We start from the raw sequence: 21,180 nt of genomic DNA on the forward strand, positions 1-21,180 counted from the left end.
GTCCACTGACTCAAATGTTAATCTCCTTTGGCATCACCCTCACAGACACACCCAGGAACAATACTTTGAATCCTTCAATCCAATCAAGTTGACACTCAATATTAACCATAATATCTCCCCTCCTCTCTCCTCCTCTTCTTTCCTCTCCGCTCTCCTCCCTCTCTCAACATGCATATGCACATGCACACAAGACGCATATATGCACATCATGTGGAGCCTCAGGCAAGAATATATGAAAGTCAGCTTCAACCTTGATATGGTTTGGCTCTGTGTCCCCATCCAAATCTCATCTTGTAACTCCCATAATTACCACATGTTGTGGGAGAAACCCAGAGGGAGATAATTGAATCATGGGGGCAGGTCTTTCCTCTACTGTTCTCGTGATAGTGAATAGACTCATGAGATCTGATAGTTTTAAAAACTGGTATCCCTTCACAAGCTCTCTTTCTCTTTGCCTGCTGCCATCCATGTAAGATGTGACTTGCTTCTCCTTGCCTTCTGCCTTGATTGTGAGGCCTCCCCAACCATGTGGAACTGTAAGTCCATTAAACCCCTCTCTTTTGTAAATTGCCCAGTCTTGGGTGTCTTTATCAGCAGTGTGAAAATGGACTAATACAGCAAATTGGTACTGGGAGTGGAGTGCTACTAAAAAGGTACCCCAAAATGTGGAAGTGACTTTGGAACTGGGTAACAGGCAGAGGCTTGAACAGTTTGGAGAGCTCAGAAGAAGGCAGGAAAATGTGGAAAAGTTTTGAACTTCCTAGAGACTTGTTTAATGGCTTTGACCAAAATGCTGATAATGATATGGACAATAAGGTCCAGGCTGAGGTGGACTCAGATGGAGATGAGGAACTTGTTGAAAACCAGAACTCTTGTTATGTTTTAGCAAAGAGACTGGCAGCATTTTGCCCCTGCCCTAGAGATCTGTGGAACTTTGAACTTGAGAGAGATGACTTAAGGTATCTGGAGTAAGAAATCTCTAGACAGCAAAGCATTCGAGAGGTGACTTGGGTGTTATCAAAGGCATTCAGTTTTAAAAGGGAAACAGAGCATAAAAATTCAGAAAATTTGCAGCCTGACAATACAATAAAAAAAATCACATTTTCTGAGGAAAAATTGAGCCAGCTGCAGAACTTTGCATAAGTAACAAGGACCCAAATGTTAATCATGAAGACAATGGGAAAAATATCTCCAGGGCATGTCAGAGACCTCTGTGGCAGCCCTTCACATCACAGACCTGGAGACCTAGGAGAAAAAAATGGTTTTGTGGGCTGGGACCAGGGTCTCTCTGCTATGTTCAGTCTAGGGACTTGGTGTCCTGCATCTCAGCTGCTCTGGCTGTGACTAAAAGGGGCCAAGGTACAGCTTGGGCTGTGGCTTCAGAGAGTGTAAGCCCAAAGCCTTGGCAGCTTCCTAGTGGTGTTGAGCCCACAGGTGCACAGAAGTCAAGAATTGAGGTTTGGGAACTTCCACCTAGATTTCGGAGGATGTATGGAAATTCTTGGATGCCCAGGCAGAAGTTTGCTACAGGGGCAGGACCCTCATGGAGAACTTCTGCTAGGGCAGTGGGATCACAGCCCCCACACAGAGTCCCTACTGGGGCACTGCCTAGTAGAGCTGTGAGAAGAGGGCCATCACCGTCTTCCAGACCCCAGAATGGTAGATCCACTGACAGCTTGCACCATTTGCCTGGAAAAGCTGCAGACACTCAATGCTAGCCTGTGAAAGCAGCCAGGAGGGAGGCTATGCCCTGCAAAGCCACAGGGGCAGAGCCGCCCAAGATGATGGGAACCCACTTCTTGCATCAGCATGACTCAGATACAAGACATAGAGTCAAAGGAGATCATTTTGGAGCTTTAAGATTTGACTGCCCCACTGGATTTCGAACTTGCATGGGGCCTGTAGCCCTTCTGTTTTAGCCAATTTCTCCTATTCAGAATGGCTGTATTTACACAATTCCTGTTATTCCCATTGTATGTAGGAAGTAACTTTATTTGCTTTTGATTTTACAGGCTTATAGATGGAAGGGACTTGCCTTGTTTCAGATGAGACTTTGGACTGTGGACTTTTGAGTTAATGCTGAAACGAGTTAAGGCTTAGGGGGACTGTTGGGAAGACATGATTGGTTTTGAAATGTGGAGATGTGAGATTTGGGAAGGGTCGGGTGGAATGATATGATTTGGCTCTGAGTCCTCACCCAAATCTCATCTTGTAGCTCCCATAATTCTCATGTGTTGTGCGAGGGACCCGGTAGGAGATAATTAAATCATGAGGGTGGGTCTTCCCTATGCTGTTCTTGTGATAGTGAATAAGTCCCACGAGATCTGATGGTTTTAAAAATGGGAGTTTCCCTGCACAAGCTCTCTCTCTCTCTCTTTTTGCCTGCTGCCATCCATGTAAGATGTGACTTTCTCCTGCTTGCCCTCTGTCATGATTGTGAGGCCTCCACAACCATGTGGAAATGTAGGTCCATTAAACTCCTCTCTTTTATAAATTGCACAGTCTTGGGTATGTCTTTATCAACAGTGTGAAAATGGACTAACACAGACCTGCAGTTGGGTGTTTGGTTTGTCAGCGCCTGGTCCTATAACTGACACAATAGCCCCTTATATTCTTTCAAATATAAAAAGTAGTTTCCATGCTGGTTTTAGTTGAGTGGCGGTAGTGATTGTGAGGTAGACCCTAAAATAGACCATGGCAGCTCAGCTGTCTCATTGACCTGGGCATATTCAGACAGTGTATAGAAATGATTAGAATGTGTAAGTATAAAGCACCTTCAGAGAGTGGTTGAATTTGGGGAGGAGCTTTGGCAAGGAATTAAACCAGCTCCAGGTATCTCTAAGCAGCTGAGTCTATTGAAGATGGATGTGAGTTGTCCTTTGTATGAAATGTGGCAGCCCAGAAGTCACCCCTCTTTGTGCAAGAACAGCCTTGTTTATTCAATCAATTCCTATTTGAGCACCTACTGTGAACCAGGATTGTGCTGGGCCTTAGGGAGACAGCAGTAAACAAGGTAGATGAAAACCTCCGCCATCATGGAGGTCACTTGTGAAACAGATAGAATGGTCATTTCAGTGGCTTGGTCTCCAGAGGTTGCTCCCTACTTATCGCTCTCAATAGATTTTAGTGAAATTCTTTGGATCAGAGATGAGAGTGTATCGGACCCCATTAATGGGAGGGATTTGAAGTACCAGATCATAGCCAGCTGACCAGATTCAAGCAGGAGGACAGGAATGGAAGCATCTACTGTGGGATGGATCTCTGGTGGGATGGCTTTTTCAGTTGGCTCTTGACCATTTGAGTTTATATGGAGGGCAATGGGAGCCAAGAAGACAGAGAAGACCAAATGCCAAAAAGATTCAGGAAGGCTTCTCAGGGACAGTGACTTAATGGACTTTCAGAGAGAAAAAGCTTTCTTTCAAATATGGGATTAAAGAGTAAGTCAATATTGGATTGACTGAAAATTGGGCTGACTTTTGAGATAACAGAGAGGTGCCTAAGAAAACCACATAGAATGACAAAGATTGAACAGATTTGTCCTAGGCTTGAGGGTCTGTAGCCTGCATCTTCCTCCAATGCTTTTTTCCTCCTTTCTACTCCTGCATTTGCATTGTTACTGGCACAGCCTTTGGTATCTTTCTAGGATCCCTTCACTGGCCTGTCTGCCACCAAATCCTGCCACATCGTACCACAGTCATGTGTCACTAAATGACATGGGTATGTTCTGAGAAATGCACCACTGGATAATTTTGTCATTGTGAAAACATCGTAGAATGTTCTTACATAGACCTAGATGGAATAGCCTGCCACACACCTAGGCTTTACGGTAGAGCTCATTGCTCCTAGACTGAATACCTGTACTGCATGTGACTGTATTTAATACTGTAGGCAATTGTAACACAATGGTAGGTATTTTCATATCTGCACGTAGAAAAGGTACAGTTAAAACATGGTCTTATAAGATCATGGAACCACTGTCATACATGCTGTCAGACATTGAAATGTCATTGTGCAGTGCATGACTGTATAAGCCAAAGTCTATACCTGGCCTTCACCTGACACAGACCAGCCTTATCACATCAGATGCAACACAGATCGTTCTGTTTCTACCAGAGATCCTGTGTCAGCCTGCAGCTCAGAGGCCTCTGTGGGCAAGCTCCGTGGAGCTGGGCCTGCTGGCTCTTTTGTTTGCACACACCAAATTTGAGATGGGCTATCATTAACCAAATGGAGAGCAGCTGTGCTTACTGAGACAGTGTGCCTCCTCAGATCTGTGGACATGTCAGAATTTTTTTTTAGCAAGAATGTTTGGCTCTAGAGGCCTCAGAAATATGTGAAGCAGCCTTAGTTAAGGTTCTACAAGATCCCCCTTCTCTCTGGCTTCATATAACCTGGGCTGACCTAGTGATGTAGCCTCAAGTTCCTCAGTTAGGGGATCATGCCTTTAGGATGAATAGGGTTTTCCCTTTTAAAAAGCAAATTCCTCTAGCAAGATCTCATATTAAGCAGCTCCCAGCCAATGACATGTATTTTGGTGTGAATTAAGGGCTGGTAACTTCCTCTAGAAATTAAACAAAGAGCTGAAAAAGGAACAGGTGAGAGAGATAAAAGTCCTGAGTGAGACTACCCTCACCTGGAGGATACTAGGTATGAGACATTCACAGATGGAAGGCGGGGTTGCCAAATACTAAGTTTGCACACCTCAAGATTGTGTCCAATGTTGTCCTAGATGAAACAAGATTAATTTTTATTTGTTGTTGCTCTATTGTCAGAGGCATGGTGAGACAGACCTCATTACCCTCTCTTCTCTTTCCCACACATCCTCTATTTACCTCTCCCTTTCCTTATCTTGTTTCTGTTCTCAATGGCCCAGGATTCAGTTGCAACCAGTAGCCCTCAGTGCCTGTCAGCCATGCATTTCTAGGAAGCTAAGAATGACTTATGGGGCATCATTTCTGGAATGGAAGTGTTCACAGGCCCTCTCCCCAGTGAAACAACCACAACTGGTGAAAATTATATACATTAAAATTTTTTAAAGTCACTGAGCATTGTCTTTGGGCCGTACAGCAGATGAAGAAATATTTATTCAAGAAAGTTTACTGCATCTTGGTAAGGACAGGAGTCCATGGCATTTGATCCACAATTTGCTTCCTCCCTTCCTGCTCTCTCAGCTCACAATGAGGGAATTTCCACATTGGGCAGGTACAATCAAGAGTAAAGGACTCCCTCTTCACTCAACTTCCAGTGGAGGGCTCCACTGTCTCCAAGGAGTAGGGGCAGGCCACCAGCATTTTACATCCTCACCACATCTCTGTGTATCAGAGGGTCTAAGAATGGCTGAGAGATCTGGGGCTGTCTTCCTCCACCTATGCCATACTAATAGGGCAGAAGATCTACCCCAGGCATGGCAGCCAGGAATAGAAGGCCCCATCACCTCACCCTAGCTTGGGTAAAAGTCTCTATGCAAGGAGAGGTAAACCACAAAGACCGGAGGCTGCCATACCACCCCAAGGTGACATGCATAAAACTCGCAAAGCAGGTGTATGACTCTGAGAGAAGTAGTTCTCTGTCCCTGACCCTCAGTTCTAGAGCAGTGCTGCAGATTTGTTACCTAAGGGGAGAGGCAGGGCACAAGATCAAAAAGCACTGAAGCTCTCCCAAGGCTTAGGGGCTTTATTTTTACCACCATGTAAGAAAGTACAAACCTAAGAGTGCTCTTAGAAACAATGGGGATTTTGGTGACATGCGGTTAAGAGGGGACTGGTTGCTCCATGAAAGCAACAAGCTTAACCTCAGACCATCTAGAAATTTACTGGAGGGAATTATGGAAAGAGACAGCTAACAGATAGTTTCTTCAAAGGCTGGCCTCAAAGATTACCCCTGCAAAGGGACCTAAATTTAATTGCATCCGACTCTGGAGCAATTTACGCCTCAGGGTACTATAAAACATAATAGAACAATTAGCCAGCAATTAGTGGGGGCTAATAGCTGGGCATGATATAAATGGAGCCAGACAACAGAGATATCAGGGAAAGAGACAGTCAAAGACAGCACTAATAAAACCACTGCCATCTCAGGGTGACAGTGTACATGCCCAAGGATGCCCCCTCTAAGTGGTGACATCAGAGGCTGCATCTTTAGGGGAAACAGACCACTAAAATAACCTAGTCAAGGCACTAAAATAAACAGGCAAACAACAACATCATCAACATCAAGCCACAGAGCAAGGGATCAGCATGCAGAATTGTTAGAATATATCATCTAAAATGTCCAGTTTTCAATAAAAAATTATGAGATGAAAAGAAATAGAAGAGTGTGACTGATACATGGAAAAAAGGCAGGTCATAGAAACTGTGAAGGGCCTAGATGTCAGACTTAGCAGACAAATACTTCAAAGCAACTATTATAAGCATGTTCAAAGAACCGTAGGAAACTATGCTTACAGCGGCAAAGGAAGGAAGGCATAATGATGTTTCATAAAATAGAGAATAATGACAAAGAGATAGAAATGATAGAAAATAGATATTGTGAAGGTGAAAGTATGGTAACTGAAATTAAAAATTTACCAGAAGGGCTTAATTGTATATTTGAGCTGACAAAGAATCAGAGAACTTGAAGATAGATCAACAAAGATTACGCAGTCTAAAGAATTAAGTGAAAAAATGAAGAAAAATAAACAGAGCCTCAGAGAAATAGTGGACACATATGTGTAACTGGAGTACCAGGAAGAAAACAGAAAAAAGATAGCAGAATAAATATTTGAAAAATCATGGCTGAAAACCTCTGAAATTTGATGAAAGCCATTCATCTATACACCTAAGAGCCTCAATAAATTCCAAATATAATAAACACAAAGAAATCCACTCTTAGACATATCAGTAAAAATACCGCAAGACCAACAACACACAAAAAAATCTTGACAGCAACAAGAGAAAAGTACTCATCACATACAAGGGGACCTCAATGAGATTATCAATTAACTTTCTTCCATCAAAGACAATGAATGGAATGACATAGTTAAAGTGCTAGAGAAATAAACCTGTCAACCAACAATCTTATAGCAAACACAACAGTCTTTTGAAAATGAAGATAAAAGAAAAACATTCCCTGATAAACAAAAGCTGAGAGAATTTGCTGCTAACAGACCTGCTTTACAAGAAATACTGAGGAAGTTCTTCAGGTAAAAGCAAGTGATCCCAAACAATAATTTGAATGTACATGGAAACAACAACAACCAAGAGTAAAGATAATTATGCAACTATAAAATAAAGTATAAAATCATATTTCTTTTTCCTTAGCTGATTTAGGAAGCAGTTGTGTTAAACTGTGCATATAATTGTATTATCAGACCTATTACATATAGAAAGGTAACGTATTTGGCAATACAAGTACAAAACAGATATGTGGGAGCAAAGCTGTATTGGAAAAAGGAAATGGCACTAGAGAGTAACTTGAGTTCACAGGAAGAAAGAACCAGAAATGGCAAATAAGGGCGACAGAGCGAGACTCCGTCTCAAAAAAAAAAAAAAAAGAAGAAGGCTAATACAACACACTCCATAAATAAATACTTGTTATCCTTTGTTCTCTTATCTTCTTTAAGAGTCAACGTTATATAAGGTAATTATAACTATGTATTTTTGTATAATGATGTAATACAATAACTGTGTATTATATATCTAGATGTAATATGCACATCAGGAATACCACAAAAGGGGGAGGAGTGAATGAATAGGGCTATATAGGAGTAATATTGTTTTGTCTCACTGGAACTAAATTAGTATAAGTCTGAAGTATATTCTGATAAATTGATATGAATATGGTAAGCTCTAAAGCAACCACTAAGAAAATAACTCCAGGGTACAAAAAAGTAGAAAGAATGAGTAAGATCTAGTAGTTGATAGCACAACAGGGTGACAATAGTCAATAATAATTTAATGTCGCATTTTTAAATAACTAAAAGAGTATAATTGGATTATTTGTAACACAAAGGATAAATGCTTGCAGTGATGGATACTCCATTTATCCTGATATGAATATTACACATTGCATGACTGTATCAAAATATGTCAGGTGCCCCATATATATATACAGCTCCTATGTATCCACAAAAATTAAAAATACACAATTTAAGGAAAGAAAATAACTTCCAAAATATGGTAAAAAATTATTAAAGGAATTAAAATGTTACAGTGGAAAGTATTTGATTAATGCAAAAGAAAGCAGTAAAGGAGGAATAGAGAAACAAAAAGTTAGAGACATATAGAAAACAAAGTTATAATGGCAGCCATGAATTCAAGTATAACAATAATAGCATTAAATGTAAACAGATTAAACAACCCAATCAAAAGGTAGAGATTGTCAAATTGGGCTAAAAACAAAAACCATGATTCAACTATATGATGTCTACAGAGTAAACATTTTAAATTCAAAGATACAAATAGGCTGAATGGAAAAGGATAGGAAAGGATCTATCATGTGAACATCAACATAAGAAACCAGGAGTGGCAGTACTAACTTCAGACAAAATAGACAAAAAGCAGAAATCAAGTTAATAGACATAAACAGGAAGATTTTATAATGATAAGAGGAGTGTTTATCTATTATGATGATATAACAATTACCATATGTACAACTAACAGTGCCTCCAAGTACTTGAAGCAAAAACTGTCAGAATTGCAGTGATAGTAGGCAATACAAAAAACAGTAGTTGGAGGCTTTAATATTCTGCTTCAATGATGGATAGAACAACTAGGCAGAAGATTAACAAGAAAAGATAAGACTTGAACAATACTATAAATCAAGTAGTCCTAACAGACCTCTATAGAATACTCCACCCCAAAAGAGGCAAATACAAATTATTCTCAGATGAACATAGAACGTTCTCTAGGATAGACCATATGGTAAGCCATGAATAAGACTTGATACATTTAAAAGAATTAGAATTATAGAAAGTATGCTCTCTGATCACAATAGAATGAAATAATAATAGCAAAATATCATAAATATAGAGAAATTGAACAATCCACTTCTAAATAAACAATGGGTCAAAAAAATCAAAAGAGAAATTGGAAAATATTTTGAGATGAAGGAAAGTGAAAACACACATAAAAAATCTTAAAGCAGTGTTTAGAGGAAAATGTGTAGCTTTAAAAAATTGTATTAAAGAAGAAGATCTCAAATCAATAACCTAACCTTTCATCTTAAAACAGTGAAAAAAAGGAGCACACCAAACCTACAGCAGACACAAGGAAGAAAATAAAAATAACAGAAATTAATGAAATAGAGAATATAAAAACAATAGAGAACATAAGCAAAAGCAAAAGCTATTTCTTTGAAAATATCAAGAAAATTGACAAATCTTTAGCTAAACTGACCAAGAAAAAGGAAAGACTCAAATTATTAAAATCAAGCATGAAGGAGGGGACATTGCTACTGACCTTACAAAAATCAAAAGAATTAGAACACTATGCACGTTTGCATAGCAATTTAGATATTAAATAATTTTAATAAAATGGACAAATTCTTGGACACATATTATCAAATTGACTCAACAAGAAATAGAAAATGTGAACAGACTTCTAACAGGCAAAGAGATTGAAATAGTACATACAAAACTACAAAGAAAAGTCCTGGCCCAAATTGCTTCACTGGTGAGAAGAAGTCATACTAATTCTTTACAAACTTTTCCAGAAAAGGTAAGGGAACGTTTCTCAAGTCATCCTATTAGGCCAGTATTATCTTGATATCAAAACCAGACAAAGACATCACAAAAAAAATAAAACTACCAATGAACATTCCTTATGAATACAGAGGCAAAATCCTCACTGAAATACTGAAAGACCTGGTCCAGCAACATATAGAATGGATTATATACCATGACCAAATGGGATTTATCTGAAGAATGCAAGGTTGGCTCAACATATGAAAACCGATTAATATAATACACCATATCAATAGAATAAAAGACAAACCACGTAGTTATCTTAATAATTTCAGGAAAAGCATTTGACAAAATTAGCACAATTTCATAAAATATTCAATAATCTAGGAATAGAAGGAATTTCCTCAATCTGATAGAGGTCATTTATTAAAAATCCATAGGCAATATCATAATTAATGGTGAAAGACTAAATGCTTTCTCCCTAAAATCAACAACAAAATGAGGATGTCCACTCTGATCACTTCTACTCAACATTGTTGAATTCTAGATTGGACAATTATTCAAGAAAGTGAAAAGACATCCAGATTGTAAAGGAAAAAGTAAAACTATCTCTATTAGCAGCCAACATAATCCTGTATATATGAAATCCTAAGGAATCCACTAAAAAACTCTTGGAACCCATAAATGAGTTCAGCAAGCTTGCAGAGTATAAGATACATATGAAAAGACAATTGTATTTTCATAATCCAGTGATGAACCCTCCAAAAGTGAAATATACAATTTATTGCAGTGGCATCAAAAAGAAAATAATTATAAATTAACAAATGAAATGCACAATGTATACTCTGCAAGTTACAAAATATTTTGAAAGAAATTAAAGAAGCCTTAAATAAATGTCCTGTTTAGAAAAGCTTTGTCTGTTTCAAGGTCATGAAAATATTCTCCTGTTTTCTTCTAAGAGTGTTGTTTCATAATTCATATCTGGTTCTACAATCCATCTGATTTTTTTTTGTGTGTAGTATGAGGTAGGGTTTAGGATTCACTTTTTTCTATATGGAGATACAATTGATCCAGTACAATTTGTTAAAAGATCAATATTTTTCTTCTGCACTGCAGTGGTATTTTTGTCATAAGCCAAGTGACTCTATGTGAGTCAGCTTCTGGATTTTCTATTTTGTTCCATTGATCTGTCTACCCTTATGCTGATACTACACTGTCTGTCTTAATTACTGTAGCTTTATAGTAGATGTTGATATCTGATATAGGGGATATCAGCCTTCTCTTAGTTGGTATTTTCCGGGTTTATCTTTTTCAACCCATTTACTTTCTACCTTTCTTCAATTTTTATCCACTCAGCCCCACGAGATTGCCAAAACCTCTACTGTTTTCTGTGCTTTTTATCAGTGGTTCTCTGCCAGGTATGTGTGTCAAGAATTGGCTATTTCTCCTAGTGGAAACGTGGCCAGCTAACCTCTGTCTGCTTCTCTTTGCTCAGAGATTTTGGCTCCTCAAGTCCTAAATTGATTTATTTCTTGGTATTTTTTCCTAACTTTTCTAGCTGTTCAGCAGGAACATTGGTCTGCTTACACAACTCTATCCTAGCATCCTAGCTGGAAGCAGATGTCCTAGGACCCCTGATATTTAACTCGCATATTTTAAAGCAGATATTACATCAGAAAATCTGTATTTTTCCACGTTATTTTTTAAAAAAGGAATCACAATATTATTTTTAAAATGCAGGAAAAAGCATTTTGATAATGCTTGTTTATGATAACAATGGATAAAAATCCAATACTTGTTTATGATAACAACTCTCTTGGAAAACTAGAAAAAATAGAAATTTCTTCAATTTGGTAAAAGTCTTATACTAAACACCTACAACAAACATCCAATATTTGCCTCCTTTTATACTCACTCCCTTTAAGATTGCAAATAAGACAAGATGCCCACTATCAACATTACAGTTTACATAGTTAGGGAGGTCCTGGCTGATACATTACCACATACACACAAAGGTACACACACACACACACACACACACACACATACACACACATCAAAAGGAAAAACACAAAATTGCTATCATTTTCTTAGAAAAAGTATCTGAACCAAAAAACTATAACAACCAATAAGATTCTGGTTTATATTTCCAGAAAAAAGATAGACATAAAATATGTAATATCCCTCTACATTAGACATAATGTACTTGAAGATCTAATAGAATATAAAATGTCATTTGCAATATCAACAAAAGTATAACATATATAAAAATCAGATGAAGAATGCATAAAAGACAAATGAAAAATTCTATCAAAGGACATATAAAAAGACTTTAAAAAAAGCACACTATATATGAGTGAGTCACTCATTATGAACGTAATTCTGCTCCAAATTAATCTATGAATGCATTACAGGGTACTCTCCCCAGACAGCTCAGGTGGCAGGCTGCAGAACTGGCCTCATTGCTGTGAGTTCCACACCATTTCTGGGAGCACAGTGAAAAGAGAAAAGTGGGAAAATAAAGGCAAATTTTACTTATCTCTCAGTTTGCAGGGGGCCTGGAGGAGTGAATCAGTGGCAGTGAGTGACAGAGTGGTCTCAGCAGGAAGAGGTGGAGGCAACGCTGGGATTTGGAAATGCCTCTGTGAGTGACTCATGTTTGACTGCAGGTGACTTGCAGAATGATGCTGAATGATTCAGGATTGCAACATACACGGTGAGGATGCCACTAATCCCCATCCCACCCTCCTCACAGGGGGTCACAAGTGTCTGATAACATAATGGGAGTATTCCTTGAAAAAAATAAAGCCACCATGTAGCAATGAGGTGACATTTCAGCTATCTTACCAAGACACTCAATGTGAATAGTGACACTCAGGTTCTGAACATCAGAAACAGCCAGGTTTCCCATCTCTCTTGAGACACTCCCTAAAAGTGAGGGCTTTGGTGGTGCTGGGGGCTGGGGCTAAACTGGAATCAGTGCCAAACTTAATAATAATTTCAGTAGCTTGGGGACCTGTCTTTAATCTCCAATTTAGGCATACACCTATGAGGTACTGTATCTGATTCTCTCTCTGAATGCAATAGTGATGGCAGGTACTGGTAGTCTGTTCTCTGTTAAGCTCACTTTCATTAGGTGGGAGAAACATGTAGCAAATTTGCCTTTGTAACTGGCTGGGTGCTTAGCTGGAAGAAAGTGAACATCAAAGGACACATCCCTATCAGAAACTTAGGATCCTTATTTTAAAAAGGCCCTGTGCAAGGCTCTGGTTAGGACCAGGCTATAACCAGCAGAGTTGAGAATGGGGAAGCTTTTTCTGGGATAGAATCTGAACATACTTCAGATGGTTTTTCAAAACAAGTAGGATCTCTTTTGAAATCAGATAAAGTCATGATAAAAAGAATTTCCCTGTGACCATATCCTACATTTAGAGGTTAGCGCCCTTCGAAAAGAGGAGATGCAAAGAAGAGGGCAAGGGCTGATAGAACTTTCTGATTGTCTTATTTTCATTAGCCAATTAATTAAATATTTATTGAATGCCTACTATGTTGCAAGCCCTCTGCTGAGATCTATTTTTAAAACTTTACAATTATTTACTTTTTTGAATCTCAGTTGCCTCATCTTTAAAAATATATAGGAAAAAAAGTCCAACTTCCTTCACCAGGTAAAGCCCTCTTAGGAGCAGGGGGTTTGTCACTGAAGTTATGTCCTGGATACACTGGTTGGCAATTCTTTGTAGTCATGTTGCTTTCCCTTTCTGTAAGAAGCCTTGCTCACTAGATTGCTTACATGTCCCTGTCCCCAAAGACCAGCAGACTGAAGTGGCTTCAGTTGTTTGGAGGCAAGTGAGTACTGCAAATGCGGTTGGTTTAGTATAAAAGTGAAAGGTATGGGAAAGCTCACCTTGTCTGTTGCAGCTGAGCTTGGGAAAAGTGGCCCGACTCCTTCAGTGAGGATGAAGGACTTGGAAGTTGCCAAAGCATATTGCCAACAGCATGCATTCACTTTTTGGGTAGAAACCTAGATTTACTAGAAGTCTAATTGTCCCCTGCTTACTGACATCAAGGCTTATGTCCTAAAGATTTGTTTTGTGGAATCTATGACAGGGGCTCTTACTAAGTTAGAGTGAGTGAATCTTGGGGGCTGAGGGAGAGACCAAATGGAGTCGTGATTGGCCATGTTTCTTCTTGTTTGCCTGAACCTGTCATTGTGCCAGGTGGATGTAGAACGTAGTATAGAAAGCATGTTTGGAAGAAATATCAGGAAGCTGTTTCCTGTTCAGAAAATCAGCATGTGTGAATGTACTCCCACACAGTTGTACTGACCATGATCCACTCGGGTGCTGCTGTGGACAGGAGGTTTTTCTTTCCTGGATGAGGATGTAGTAAAGGCCAGGGGTTCCCCATATTTCTGTCAATTATTTCTGGCTTCTCCACTTGACACTTTGATCAACTAACCAGGTAATAGGCGCCTTGCAAGGGAGAAGAAGGAGAAGATATCTATCAGGGGAGAAATTATTCCTGGAGGGGTGCAGCCCTCTGTGTCTTGCTTTCTCTGTTCCAAAAATATTCCTTCTCCACCATTGCTTTGGCTGGTTTGGAGCACACTGGGCACAGGGTGAGTTATTTCCCCCATTAAACACCTCTGAGAGTCAATTGTCATCTTCAGTGAGACATGAAGAAAGAGGGCAAAGAAACGAAGCCTGTTTTTACGGTAGTTGCTCCTGAGTTGTGCCAGCTCATGATGCTCAGGGTGGCATCAGGTATGGTGCTCCAAGTGGCTGGGCTGAAGGTTATCAGTGCTGATACTGAGTGTGAGTGGGTGGAAACTAGGCACAGTCTTCCAAGGCAATGCAGTTTGTATGCCTACACATGCATGCATTTCTTTGGCCAAAGTTTCAGTTAATTTGTATACAAATTGGTTTTAGAAAGATTATTCTTGTTGGAAAGGCATGGGCTATCTGAAAGGTGACACTCTCATGGCTGGAAAGTGCTAGAGTCAGAACAGGAAGATATCAAAACTGTAGCTGTGGGCAGAGATTGAATGGGATTAAGCAGTTAGCTAGGTTTAGAGAGAAAAAGGCAGAGAGGTGGAGAGGCCTTGTCTGTGATTTAATAGAATCAGGTTTGCCATACTTGGCTTGTGAGGATGCTCCTTTCTCTTAGATGTAGCCCTATAATTTGGGTATATTGTGGGCTGGTAAACAGAAGTACCAGAGAAATGGCCCCAGGGTCCAAACAGCAGTTTATATGCAGGTGTGGGTCAGTGGAGAAGAAGATTCTTATGTTTTTCCAGTCAATTAAAACCTTTTCCAGAGGAGACTAAAGTCACAAGCATGACTGTGATCACTGCTTTTCTCTTTTTCTGCTTTTTCCTGAGCAGGGAGGTGCAGCACAACCTGGTGAAAATGAACTAGAGAAAATGGTGGGGTCGCTGGTGATCTAAATTGGCCTTTGAGGAAAACAATCTGCTCGTGGTGAGGCTAGACAAAGCGGGCAGACAAGCTGCCAAAACAGCTTTGGATGTGAATCTGGCTTGCAATTTGGGGGCTGCTCTGGAGGGACTGTTTTTGAAATAAAGATTTAGGATAGATTAGAAGAAAGTCCTCTGATTAAGAATGGAAATAAAAACCAGGTTAAACAAGGAATATAGAACCATCCAAGATAGAGAGCGACACCAAGCACATCTTGAAATTCTATTTAATTAAAAATGTACTTTTAAAGAACTATTTACTCCAGCTTTTCAGATTTAAACCTTGCTGTTTAAACAGTGGCCTTTTCTTGTGGGAAATTGTAAGCAGATGCGCAGGTAGACGGAATCTTTAACTGAACACCTTTGTTCTCATCACCCAGTCTCGATGGTGATTTACCTAAGACAAGCCTGCCCCATCCACGCACCAATGCCCTGGGCACACTTCCTTCCTTTCCTATTATTTTGAAGGAAATCCCATAAATCAAGTAATTTCACCTATAAGTATTTCAGTGTGTTTTTCCAAAAGATAAAGTATTGCTCCTTTAATAAACAAGATAAACCTCTTGCTCATCCATCCCAGCCTGTGGGGAAGTGGATCGTTTGACAAGTGAGGTCATATTTAAGGTGATGCTGGCTCCCCTTGGGGATCCAGACCCACCAGTCTCTTGGGTTCCCAGTCTAGAGATGTAAACTACAAACAGAATAAAAACTGATGCAATGTGTAATAGCCTCTGTGTTGTGAGGGCCACTCCTAAGTGAGCACAGGACAGTCAGCCATCTAGGCTGTATTAACTGGGTCATTTAGCTCCAAGCAGACTTAAGTTACTAAATGCAGAGGAGGCAAAGAGAAATGAAGAGGCTTAGTATAGTCAGGGGAAAAGAGATGCGCTTTCATTTAAAACACAATTCTATTGTCTGTAATAGGGCAGGATGGGCCTGATTAGAAGTGGAACAACATAAATGCAAGCAGCACAAGCAGGCAGATCTGCTTCCTGCTTAGGAACCACTTGCAGGTTGAACAGAGCAAGGATGGAAGCTTGATGTGAGGCTGGAGAGCATCCCAAGTCCCTGATCTTTGCCTTCCCTCCCACGCTGTCACTGGGGTTCAAGGTCAGCTGTAAGGAGGAAAGAGGCAGGGGTGTGACAGTCTTCAGACTTGTCTTCCCAGGACAGTGTGACTTGCACTAACAAGTGCTTGTTCATGCTGCTTTTTTCCAGCATGGGCTCACAACAAGCCTGTGCTGTGACAGTTTTCCTTCCCCACTTTACAGTGAGGAAGTTGGTACAGCAGCAGGCTAGGAGAGCAGGGGGTCACAGGGCTGCAGGTGTGATCCAGGGATAAGCCATTGGCATTGCCCCTTGTAGGTTTCATATTTTCGGAAGTGAGGTTCCCTCTCTGATACTTGAGTCCTGGCTATGAACCACCCTCTGATGGCTCCATCAGGAAGCCCTGTTCCAGACTGAACCCCTCTGTGGCTCCTAAGTAGGGCCAGCTTCACCATGAGTCCATGCCTGGGAAAAGGCGGATGTTTCAGGCTGCTAATTATGGGATTCAAGTCCCAAGTGGATAGATGAGACCCAAGTGCCTCCATAACTCTGCTTTTCTGTGTGAGCTGGGACTTCAGTCCTCTAAGCTTTTATCTAGCAGGAAGAACCTTTACCATTTCCTAGACCTCCAGGGAATTTTCTATCAGAAAGTTATCCAGAAAGTTATCACAGAGAAGAAAATCACAGGATCAAAGTCCAAAGGCACATGTTTGAGTCCCAGATCTAATACTGGTTAACTTTTGGACCTTCAACTTGTCATCTTTAGAAAGGGACAATAGTAGTGGTACTTGCAGGATTGTGTGTAAGTCAAATTAGATAAAGTAATCTTTAAGAACATTACATATTTTATTGTTTATGTTGTTGTCATTATTTAAAAAGTCATTAGATTTATTCATCAAACATGACATGGTCTGCCTCTCTGTAGGATGACGTTACTACATCCACTAGCTAAAAAAAGAATATTCTAATCCTGCCATTCATTGGCTGGTATAATTTCAATGAAGCCTACCACTCCTTCCTCCCTCCATCTCATAAAAAATTGTAAAAAGAATCTTCCTGATAATTGGTTATAACAACACCAATGCTAAATTCATTCTAATTTTAATTTCCTGGCCTCAATTCAATTGTTCTGGAGTAGGCTGTTTGCAGTTTTTCCCCCCGACTTTCTTTTCCCTGAGAACACAGAATATTTACAAGGTACAACATTTTCCTTTAAACAGATTTTTTCCTAAAATCCAAATGTTATTAATGGATTATTGGTCTCTCCTGAAATACACTGACCCAAAGAGCAGACACAATTTAAAAATCATGCAATTATAGTGTCTTCAAAAGTAGGGTTCATCTATTTGTTTATTCAACAACAATTCACTGAGCGTTTACCATGTGCCATGCCCTTTGCTAGGCATTATGGAAAATGAAAAGGTGAAAAATTCAGGTTCTTAGCCTCAAGGAACTGATACCTAGGAAGCAGATAGAAAAACAAGCAGATGGCTAGAAAATGTGTGAGAAGATAAAGGGAGTGGTGGGTTTTGCCTGGAAGGACAGAGACGGCCTCCTGGTGTGGTTCACTTCTTACCACTCCACATCCTTCTTTGTGTCCCTGGTTTGCTCACTCCTACAGACCTCACTTCAGAGTCCGCTGGCCCAGAGGCCTCTCAACTACAGGTGGATGTGGCCACCTCCCGTCTTGGATGCTATAGCTCTCATTTACACCTTCCCCAGCATGGAGACTGTGACTTATAGGCTGTGACTTATAGGTTTTGGGTATCTGTTCTTAGGGATTCCAAAGTATTTCCAGGAAGGCCTCTGGGAGCGTAGGCAGAGGCAGGCTGGATCTAACCCATTTCACTGACCCCTCCTCTCTCCAGCTGGCAAGGCTGCATGAACCAAGGGTTCAGAGTCCTGCTGGTGATGGAGGGATGCTTGAGACTTTCTGAATCCCAGGGCTGTTGTGAACTTGAAAGAGGAAGTGTTAGGACATAGATCAAATGGGCCATTATACCTAGGTCTTCACTGAGCACCTAATGTGTACTCATTTTCGTATTGGCCAAGCTGAGCACGCTGGAGGTGGGGCAGCAGTGGTGGAGTGGAGGCTCCCAGGGAACCAGAAATGAGCAGAGCAAAATGCTACATGCTTAATTCTGTGCTGAGCCATGCTGGAGTCTGTGAGTGGGGTGGGGATGGGCTGTGGCCTTCCAGAAGTCCAAGCTGCATAGGGGTAGTATGTGGGAATACCTGCGTGAGCAGGACAAGTTAAAAATCCCCAGGCCACATGTGGGCGAGAGCTTGGCAAGGTTAAAGGTGCTCAGAGGAGTAGAGACTCTTCAGTCTGCAGTGGCTAGAGAAGATTTTGGAAAAAGGTCAGGACAGAGAGTTAAGGTGGGGATCAAAGCTTCTGAGGGATGTTGAGGCTAAGAGGGGTTGCATGATGTCACTTTCATGTTTCTGGATTCCTCCAGGTTTAGAGGTGGTGCTTTGTAATATTGATTGATCAATGCATGAGTTTTGGGTTGAGTTCAAGACTGGAGAGAATCCCAAAGGTCTCTTGTTCATTCCACTGCTTTACTTTCTCATTGTGTTCATTTCCTTGCCCTAAATAGAAATAGTAGACTCTCCCCGTGTTTAATTAGATTTTATTTTTTAAAATTCTATTGGAAATCATTTTTAATGGCTCTCCATAGCATAAGGTTTATTTACCCAAGTGTTGGGCATAGTATATTCTGAACAAATGCTCGAAGTGACTACCTTCTATGAATTACTCCCCATCTATAACTCAATCTGTATTTTTTGCAGATCTCTGGACTGGCATATCTAATTGTGTGCTGAATATTAACCTGTGTAGCCCACAGGTACTTCAAATTTATTGCTCTAAAACTTTTCTTCATCTCTGTCACCACTGCCCCCCACCTCACCACATGCAATCAGCCTAACCCTCCTTCCTCAAAACCAGCATAGCCAAAACACTAGGGCATCTCTGGCTCTTTCTTTCACTTTGCTTACCTTCTACCTAGAGTTGGGATGTGTTTCACGCTTCTAGCTATGAAATAACTTAATCCTGCCATTTCTTCCCCTGCATTGCTGCAACTTTGGCAAAGCTTAGCCAGCAGGTTGCTGAGGTTATTCAGTAGAATATAAGTTGATGTGCTGGCCTGAAAGAAAAATCTCTCATCAGTCCCTTGCTTTATCCCCTGCTGGTGGATTTGTCTGTAGAATGAAAACCAAGCTTCTAACCATGGCTCGTGAAGTCCTCACCTTCTTGCTCCCATCTACCTTTCCAGCCTTGCTTCCTCATGCCCGAGCCAATTCTGGATGATTTTGAATGTGCCGCCTATGTGTCATGCTGTCTTTGCCTGTGCCCCCAAATATGCTGTCTTACCCTTTCCTCATTTCTACATCTGGAAAATTCGGCCTCTGAGACCTAGCATTATTTCCTCAGCAAAGCCTTCTCTGACTGCTCCAACCAGGGTCACCCCCTCACGTGGGCTTCCGTGCCACCTTGGATTACCACATTTTATCATAATTATATTTAAATGTGTATTATGATGATCTGTCAGACTGAGAGGGAAGGGATTACTGTCTTATCCATCACAGACACTTCAGTACCAAGCTGAATGCTCTGTAAGTATTTGTTAATGGTTAAAATAGAAAGGAGCTTAGATCTTTAAAAAAGAATCTCTCCTGGTTTAATTATTCTTAAATTCATTTATTTATTCATGCATTCATTCGCTCCCTGTACAAACATTTACTGAGTACCTACTATGTGGGAACTCCCCTCCCTTCCCCTAGGCAACAAAGCCTTGATTAAACAGACATAACAGAGAAACAGCTGCCAATCTGTTCTCCAGGAAGCTCTGCTCCACAGGCCTTCATTTAAGAATCCTGGAGCTTCAGTTTCCTTTCGTCAGCTTTTTTTCTTAATGGCCAAACTCATGGTGTCAGTGACAATGGATTCTGCATTAGTATTAAAAATTTATTCAATAAATAATGGATTAGAACCTCTGTTTAATAATTATTGATGCACTGCAATTTCAGTTGCCCAAATCTCAAGATGTTTTAAACATAACTAATTGAAAACACAATTAACAGCAACTTGCTGAAATAAATCTGAAAGGCAGAACACCCTTGAAAACCTCAGACTATCAGAGAAAAAGTTCAAAAGCGGCCCTCTCCCTGCATCGCCCCAAGAGGAGGAGTTGATGCTGAACCCCAGCAGGGAAGGATGGTGGTCCCTAGCAGGGACCCCATCTGGGACTTGGAAATTGGTTTAATAGCAGTTTCTCTGTAGACACTGAAACTTCAGGTGACCACTTTATCATGCCTGGTGACAGAGGGGATTTGCCTCTCCAGTATGCTGTGCTCACATATGTCAGATGGGCCTTTAGAGAGAGGTTGATTCGGTGACCTCATTATGCATAAACTCAGCAAAAGAAGTCTAGACCCTGGGATATGGGCATGCGTTGGGGCTGGATGTTGTCTCCAACCTGGTGAATGACAGATCTGTGGCTGGGAGACCTGGGCTCCCAGCATTGAACTCTGTGCTCACTTACAGGCCCTGATGTCCCCATGTTCTTTCTGTGACTGGTTCTGTTTATCCTGACTCAGCAAAAACAGTACTGCTGGGTCTTTGGATCAAGGGCTTGCAACAAGTGGCCTTTGGATTTCTTGCTTCAACAAAGAGAGAAGCTCTTTGTTGTCTTTCTCCCTTGCTTCAGCAAAGGGAGAAAATGCATCGAGGCTTTCAGAGGATGGACCCTGGGCTGGTTGTTGGGCTCCAGGACCCTAGAGGGGCCCTGAAGAAAGGCAGTGGGCTTTTTTTGTCTTTTTACAGCTGTTCTTATTCTACTTTTGATTCCAGGAAGGTCTTCCTGCTCACATTTGCTTTTGGGCTTGGGTATACTTACCTCCTGTCTCCATCAGCCCTTCACAGGTTTTTAAAAATTTTTTGTAGGTATTCAATGAGACATTGTAGGGAAGTTGACCCACTACAGGGTCAGCCAGT

The 21,180-nt window shown here is 40.7% G+C and overlaps 1 long non-coding RNA gene across 1 annotated transcript in view; it reads left to right on the forward strand.

Annotated features, from left to right (window-relative positions):
- The window catches only part of LOC129030306 (uncharacterized), a 180,332-nt gene that overhangs the window by 108,434 nt on the left and 50,718 nt on the right, over positions 1-21,180 (forward strand). The window contains exon 3 of the long non-coding RNA XR_008500613.1: positions 12,208-12,305. This is a non-coding gene — a long non-coding RNA (uncharacterized LOC129030306). The remainder of the gene's footprint in view (positions 1-12,207; positions 12,306-21,180) is intronic.

Source organism: Pongo pygmaeus, chromosome 12 (assembly GCF_028885625.2).
Source record: "Pongo pygmaeus isolate AG05252 chromosome 12, NHGRI_mPonPyg2-v2.0_pri, whole genome shotgun sequence".
NCBI classification, from domain to species: domain Eukaryota; kingdom Metazoa; phylum Chordata; class Mammalia; order Primates; family Hominidae; genus Pongo; species Pongo pygmaeus.